This window comes from Vanellus vanellus, assembly GCF_965231255.1.
Source record: "Vanellus vanellus genome assembly, chromosome: 1".
In the NCBI taxonomy this organism is placed as follows: domain Eukaryota; kingdom Metazoa; phylum Chordata; class Aves; order Charadriiformes; family Charadriidae; genus Vanellus; species Vanellus vanellus.
The window spans coordinates 111,809,966-111,818,719 of NC_138905.1; positions in this window are offsets into that span (position 1 = coordinate 111,809,966).

Below are 8,754 nucleotides of genomic sequence, written 5' to 3' on the forward strand. Positions count from 1 at the left end.
CTTGCCTCTTCAGCAGCACTAAATATTATGAACAGACATTTAGACTTTTAAGAGCAAGAGTTATGAAGCCAGAATCTGAGAGGAAATAGTTATTTAGAATTGTTGATACAAATCTCGTGTTTCAAGATTAAAACCCCTTCTTCCCAGTTTTGCAAACTGAAAGCATTACAGGAGGAACAGAACAATTCCTTATCTTACTTTCACGCATACTTAAGGACTTTTGATAGCTTCTGATGACTGGTATTATATACCTGTGGAAGCTGGATTTAAAGCTTGGTGCAGTTTGATTCTTTGTGGATTTTTTTTTTTTCCTTCTTATTTTCTACTTCTTCATCCTGTGCTGGGCGGGCGGGGTGGGGGAGTCCCTTCACCTTATTCTAGCTATAGGTGTTAAACGGCAAGGTGTTTTAGAAAACTCTAAAGGCACATAGTACGTGGCACTGATGTTGATGAAGGAAAAATCTGAATAGCCTGTTGAAAGATGTTAGAGGATTATTTGTATGTAGCAATACTGTGAGAGAAAACACTTCCCCCAAACTTCTAGGTTTAGTGTCTGCTTTTTTGTAGCTGCTTATAGATCTGTGATAAATTCTTTGGCTTACCACTAAATGTTTGTCCTATCTGTAGTTAGGTGCACGATTTTTGACTGGCACTATTAATGTAAAGAAACATACCCTTCCTACTGAATTTAGAAACTTGAATGACTATTAAGTATTCTAGACTTAGTTTTACACATTTGGGACTTTTTTAGATTGTAAACTGATACTGTTACAGATCAGATTTTTTTAATCTTTCATGTGTGCCTTGTCAATAAACTTTGCCTGATTGTAACTTAAGTTTTTATGAAATTTCTGGTGCCTAAACTTACTGTTCGAACAGGTGCTTAGATGATGGTACAGTTCTTAAAACACGACACTGTGATCTGATTTCTTGATTCTTATGTACTATTTATACCTCTTCATGCCTATTTTTGGATGTGATTTCAGTGTCTCTCTCTGTATTGTTCTGTATTTCAAAATGTCAGTTAATCCTTCAATTGCTAATTATGATCTAAGTGTTTATATCCCTGAAAACTGTTCAGTTGTACCAATGAGATGGGTGATTGACTTTTATTTGTGTGGTAAATAATAGGTTTAGTAACTGTGCCAAACATATGCTTATGAAGAACAATAGATGAGGAGACATTGTCTTGCATCCAATTATTGTGATAGAAGAGACTTCTGAGACTTTAATCATACACTGATTGTTTACCTTGAAACTAAGGCCTTCCTTAATTAAAAGGGTATAGTTATTATAAATACAAGTTGAATACAAAAGTAAACTGAATCACAGACTGAGAGAGAGCTATAAACCTAAGCAACCAGGCAACAAACCTACTGAATTTGGTTCTTGGCCATCTGCAGACATATGTGAGATTAGATGTGTTTTTTTGTTTGTTTGCTTTTTTTTTTTTTTTTTTTATTTGGCCTGAGACCCTGTACCTAAGAGTCAGGTAAGCCCTAGGACACTCAATAACAGAAACCTATCTCACTGAAGCATACGGAGCAGAGTTTACACATGCTTAATGCTCTGTCAGCTTGTACAAAATAATAAATGGACAGAAGAGAAGGACAGCATGATGTGCCCTCAGAGCCTAGCTGTTAGGCTTAGCAGCCTTGACAGTGTCTGTCTATTTATGTAATTGCATGGAAAATAAAAGAAATAGAATCTGACATAGTCCTTATCTGAAATAAAGAACCTCTGACTTGGGGTAAACTTTGCCTCAAGTTGCTATCATCATGCCTTTCTGAATGGGTACAAACTACTATGAAAACATAATACCACTGTTACAAATTATTTCTTTCATCAATAGATTATTCATTTACACTGGATTATGATTCTCAAAAGCAGCTACTATAGTTTAGCAGTGATTCCTAGCTGTGTAGGAGATGAACTGGTTAAACATGTGAGGTGTCCAATCTTACAGATAACTCTGCGAACAGAACTCTTTTAGGAAGTAATGGCAGCTGATATACCAGTAGAAGGTGGCGTTTTTAATGTCTCATTTTATTAAAAAAAAAAAAAAAAAAAAAGGAAAAAAGGGGGGGGTAACATTATGTAAATACTCTAAATGAACTCATGACGTTAACTAGAGGTTTCTTGACTGTAAACTTGCCTGTTGAGGGCTACTATATATAGAAGAAAACCCTCAGTTTTAGCATGGTGTGAATACAGTGTTAGACTTGTAATACTGTAGAGGTTACGTAACACTTGTCCATATATTACAAGCATTTTCATGAACTCTCTGAAATGGATATTTAAAGATATTTGTGTGAAACTTCCTTACCTAAAACTGAATACTTCTTCCAAAACTGTCTAGTGCACAGAAATGCCTTGTTGGAGGGGTAAAACATGAACTTTGAAAGAAATGTACAATGCATACATCTTTATCAACTCTGATAGTCGCATTCATATTAGATGTATGCTTCCTGCTTAGTAGTACGAGTAAGGCTTCTTAATTGCGAGTTCTTCTGTAATGCTGAATATTGTATATTACTGGTTTCCACGATAAGCTTTTGGTTTTGTTCCTTACAATGTATATTCTGGATCACGTTAGATCTTTGTTCCAGTCTAAAGATGTAATACTACTTGTGTCACTTAAACCTTGTTTTATACACTTGATAGGTGCTTTATGGGACCCTTTGGTTATTGGTCCTCTAGCATTGAAGCACAGCTCAATTGAAATTGGAGCAATAATATTTCCTGGAATCCAAAATGTTATGATGTTACGTTACACTTCTCATGCACAAAGCATGGACTTGAATATTGATATGAATTTCAGTATGAGGTTTTTTTATTCACACTTTTGGGGGAATGGTATTTTAAAATACAAGTGTTGTGAGTGAATTTGTAAAAACAAAATCCAAAATTTTAAAATGCTGTAGTTCCATGACAGACTTGTGTACTTTTTGAAATAAAACTGTTGGAGAAAACAGTAGTCTGTCTTTATTTTAAAGCAGCACTTGTGTATGGCTTCAGCTTTCTCTTTATGTAGTTGGAAGTGAACTAATAAATATTGCTGTGTATACCACACTGGCATTAATCATTTTATTTCTTGCTTTTTCCCCCTGTTAATTTCTAAGGGAAGTAAAACTTCAGGTATTTTAAAACATTCACTTATTTGTGGTTTCTAATTGTAGATACACATAGTGATCAATTTTAAAAACATACCAGGGCGATCTCAACAGTTATTCTGAAACGTAAGGCTGGAAAGGGACTTTAGATTAAATTTCATCCACCATTATTTTAGGTAGCACCAAAAATACCTGAAACTGATGAATTCTTGCCTTTTGAAATCCAACTGAGCAGGTTTATAGCTCTCAAAGCATGTTGTTGCCTGTTTTTATATTGTCAGTTAATGTGCATCTCTCTTGATTCAAATGAGGTTGACTTGGGATACTCCCCAGCCTTTGGCCTTGCAAACCAACTGATGACTGTCCTTGTAATTTTACCTAAGATTAATGCAATTTCTCCAGTGTCATCTTGGGCACATATTTGGTTTTAGGAAACAAAGTCTGGCACGGGCTGTGTTTGCATTAATGGCATCTGTTATATTTAGATCATTGGAGGCCTAATTAGCTCATACTTGTTTGTAATGTATGCATATCTTCATATGTTAATATGTACCTGTGCCGTGCCAGATGTTTCTGTCACTTCTTTATGTATATCTAAAAATCCTGTTTGATACATATGTGCACGAGCATATGAAATTAAATGGAGTACTGGTGGAAAAACCTTTAGGAATTTTTCCTATTTTAAATTAAGATTGGAGCTTAAATACAAAAGGAAACATAATAAAAATGAGGGTTAAGAAACCTTTCTGCACCCTTTTAATGTTAACATCAAGATTTAAGCTCAAGACTTCTGTCCTTTCCTGAGGTGGCAGTTTTGTCACAGATGGCACTTGCGTGCCTCAGCTGTCCCAGGTCTTTTATTTGGAGATGAAATTGTGAATCAGAGAAGCTGAGTACCTCCAGCTTGTCTGTGGGAATTTTCACAAATCAGCTAGTGCTTTCCAGAGAGTGTCCTGAAAGAACAGAGGTGCTCATCACATGGTAGTTCCACAAAACCTTTATGGTCTTTATGTATGTATTAGGCAATGCCTTGGATAAAGTTTCTTAAAAGGTCTGTCTTGCTGTTTTGTGTGTGTGTCCTTTTTTTTTTTTTTTTTTTTTTTTCTTCTCTGACCATCTTTGACTGTGTACTTTGAGCCTACTATTTCAAATTTACTTCTCAGATGCAGTAGCTTGGGTTCTTTCAAGCTCTATGATAATGCTGATAGACGATTAATTGTTAGACTGTTTTAGAAAACAGCGACTTAGCCTTGCTTTCTTTTGTGTAAAATCCATAAAACAAAACCAAAAGAGCTTGTGAAGAAAATAGCTGGTTAAGGAGCAAAAGCAAGAGCAGAGTGAAAGAAGCTATGGATGTTGCCTTACCTTTCCACCTGTTGGTTATATTCTAAAATTCTCTTTCACTTGTGGGATGACTGTAGGTGATTGCTCACAACATGAAGACTTGCATCTTAATACAAAAATAACGCATGTCCTTGAGTTACGATGATTCTGTTGTTTTTTGAACTTGCTTTAGGCTTTTTGCAGACTGGTACAGGCTCAGCTATCAGGAGAATAATATGAACCTCTAATTTTATAAAATAACCACTCTGGCAGAAAATTGGCCCGGAGGATTGCATTGTCCCTGCTTCTGACTTCCATTCAAAGTCACATTTCTGAAAATAGGGATCCTTTTAAGGATCCTTGATTTTCATATTGTAGGTCAATGTTAGTGTCACCCTCATAAGTTGGAGTTTAGAAAGACTTAAACTTTCAGCTGTTGGGTACTGGTCAGGTTGCTGTGAATATGCGTTTAGTGGCAGCAGCTGGTAGCCAGGTCACTCAGTGGATCAGCAGAGTCATGGAAATTTCCTTCTTTTTTTTTTTTTTTTTTTTTTTTTTTAAATAGCATTGACCAGATGAAGGGCATCTCTACCACGTTATTCAGGAAACGTTAAGAAAGTTGTACAACTCATACACAGGAACCTTGTCCGGATTTCTAGGTGGCAGGAGGGAGGGGAAGGGAGTAGCTCTACAAAGAAGTTGAGCATGTTGGGTTACACAATTTGATTATGTAACTATTTTAAAACATGGCAATATTAGAAGAGACGTTAACATGTGAAAGCACATCGTTTTACCTTTGGTAATTTAATTTTTTTTCTTTGGGGCCGGGGGGAAGAAACCTCTGGAGGCAGTATGTCTGCTGGGAAGTGCAGAGAGCTGTGTGATGCTGTGACAGTTGTCCCCCCTGTCGGGGCTGGGAGCTGTGGCGCTGCGGGCAGGCGGCACGGAAGCCGAGTGCTGTACCTGAAGGGCATCGGGCTCTCTTTCCCGGCATGCTCTTCCAAATTGCAAAATGAGGAGAGGAAAAACAGCGAGTCTGATCGGTTTGCGGGGAATTTTGTAGGAGGGGTCTGTGTTTTGGAAACACAAACGAACTGTCCAACTTCTTGAAGCTTTTCCCTGCTCTGGTTTCCAGCAGCGTCTGATGCAGGGGGGCTCAGACAGTCGGTAAAACCTTTTTTCACTTAGAGTTGCTTATCTATATAGCCAGTGTATCTTCATTGCTTAAATTGCAGGTATAATACTGTATAAAGAAATACTCAGAAATTGTGTAGACTAAAGTGTCCTGAATACCCCAGACAGGGCAAGCTGTGGTGGCATGGCTTCTTGGTGCTCTGGGCACAAACATCTCCAGGGACGCAGTGGGCACTGAGCTTGGGTACCAACTCATTCAGAATGTGGTGTCAAGGAATACTAAATCTGATGGTAAAGAGCTAGAAAAGTAATTTAGTACCATTAGTGTAATAGCTTCCAATTATGTCAATTTTGCAAATTGCGTTCTGTGTGAATAGGAAAGAAACTTGAGGTTTTGTTTCTTGTGGCCAGTCACTGCTATACAGGTGAAATAACACCTTTGCATACCTTGTGATTTGGCCTGCTCTGTGATTTCTAAGCGAAACTATTATCTCATACGGGAATCTGAATCTCTTTATTTCACACACGTGGTAATGTTTTACGTGTGAAACGGCAGTCGGGATTAGTCAAATTTCACAGAAGTTACTGTGCAGCAGAGCCTCCCTTCTCAGTGTTTAAGGTCTCTGATTGCCACCGTCATCATCAGGGACTCACTCGCTAGTCATCTGTGAAGGGGTGGGTGGTGTTTCTAAGAAAATATTCGCCGAAATCAAAACACTTGTGCTGTGCTTTACTTAACTGTAGGAAGTCAAGATAAAATAATTACTTAAGATTTCCGGTTGCTAGTAGAATAACTCGGGTGGGAGGGAAGCCGATACCCTTACAGCAGAAATAAAGGCAACCGGTGGTAGTACATAAAACTACTGAATTGCTTGTGACTGCTGAAGAAGATGACAACTCTGGGGCACAGCTGGTGGTTTGCGGAACATGTCAAAAAGCTTATGTTGTGGCTGCTAGCACTGAACTTCTTATCCGGATACATAAAATGCCCTTCCATGTCACTTCCAATCCTGTAACTGTCAAGAGCAGGGACAGTTCATCTCAGCTGCAAGAGCTGTAAATACAAAAGAAAGCTTGCAATTACTTTAACTTAGTGTATCGTTCCCTGTTTCTTGTTGGTACACAAGAAAAATTACACCTTACTAAAAGGACGCAGCTTCAAATGAACTGTTTGGTGTTGCCCTGCTTTCGTCCTTGTATTTTTTAATTCAGTATGAAATGGCTTAAGAATTGCCAGGACTTCTCTTCCTTCAGACTTGAGTTGTGGTTAGGGGTGACCTCTTTAGATAACATCTTTAATTTAATGACCTTGTATCCTTATTTAAGATGAGAGAACTTGCTGTCTTTAAAACAGAGAACTTAAAAAGCTGTGATCTCCCATACAGTCTCCAGCCCACCTGGAAAAAAAAAAATTATGGCTAAATATGAGTGCTTTATATTGAAACAAAATAATAAATTCTGTGTTTGGGAATCCTGGCCGCCCTCTTGCAGCTGGCGCTTGGGCAGCCTGTGTCCCCTTCTGCAGCTAAATGTGGCCTGACTGCTTTGCGGTGCTTCACAGATACTTGCTAAGAAATGTTAGGTTTTCCAACAGAAAGCAAAAAAACCCCTTCTTAGTTGCTGGAAAGATATTTTCTTATTGCTTACTTGGGAAAATAATTTAGGCAAGAAAATGGTTACTGTAATCTGCATCAATGAAGATGTTTTTCTGTTTAAGCTCTGGCAAAAGGCTGTGAACTGTACAGCGATCATGAAATGTACAGCTGAGGTATGAATGTAGTTTTTGATAGTTGTGGTGAGGAGCGCTATATTACCTTTACATACACTATTGCTAGGCTGGAAATACGTACTTCTGTAGCCCTTTCATTTACCAAAAAAAAAAAAGTGTAACTGAAGCCTGATTGACTACTATGGATTAGAGCTTAGAGTTAGTCATTAAAATGTGTATTTTCCTCAGACTGAAGTTAAGGTTACCAACAATGTTTCTTCATTTGCAGCTCATTCAGGAAAAAAAGATCTCCTCAGTTGTATCGTAATTATATCTGTTGGTTTTCTTTTAGGAGCAAGACAATGAAAATTGTGATTCCTGTACAGATAACGTACAGTTCTGATCACGCTAGACTTGCATACTTGAAAGGCAATCAAAGTTCTAAACATCAATTACGCATTTTACAAAATCAAGGTTATGTTGCTACTTGAAATATTTTATGTGCGTTACTTAAATACGATATATGCACATCGATGTGATTTTTTTTTAATAGTGCATTAACTGAGGGGGCAGGCAGGAATCTCAGCCAGCCCACTAAAATCCTTTATTCCTAGATGAAAGAGCTGGAAGGAGTGTTAGAGCCTTTACGCTCAACAGTCCTTTTTGTTGCCTGAATTAGCATAATTTCCCAGCCCCTGGTGTTACCTGGGCAAGCTAGGATTTTAATCAGCACTCAGAGTGGGATATCCAACTGACAGTGAAAATTGGGTCATTATATTGCACGTGTGAATTTTATTCTGACGACATCCCGTGTCTGCGCCAACCATATTAACTAGTGAACTTGCTATTGACTTCATGGTTTGTACATGGGGGGAAAGATGCTGAACGTGCAGGGAAGTTTAGGACATCCTTAATGCTCAACATGGCTAACAGAAAATCACTCGCCTGCAATAATAACAATAATAAAAGAATCCTGAGGCAAGGGAGTCTGATTAACGAAGTGAAGGATTAGGGTTGATGTCCTGGCTCTGTCATGACTTAGCCATGTGATTTATTTGGTTGGTTGGTTTTTGTTTTGTTTTGTTTTAAACATTGACATCTTATTTCTTGGCTTCCACTTTTATTAGAATGGAGAAAGTTCTGTCGACTTTTAGGGACTTTTGGAACTAGAGTTTCCCATCGCACTGTCATTTTTTTAAAGCTATCCTTGATGAGTCTTTTCGGTCTTCACCAGCTGCACATCTAGTACTTCTTTTCCTTTCTTTCATAATCACAGAAAATTTTCAAATATATGTATTTAGTTACCTTGGTAAAGAACATCTGCGGTTGTGTCCGTCTCCTGCTTTTTGCTGGTTTTTAATACTCTCCTGACAGTAGTCACTCTTCCAGTACTTCTAGCGCTACCTGGGTTATTTCAAGTTGTAGTAAAAATAATAGTAGGGCAGATGTCATTAGGCAGCTTCATGAGGATGAAAG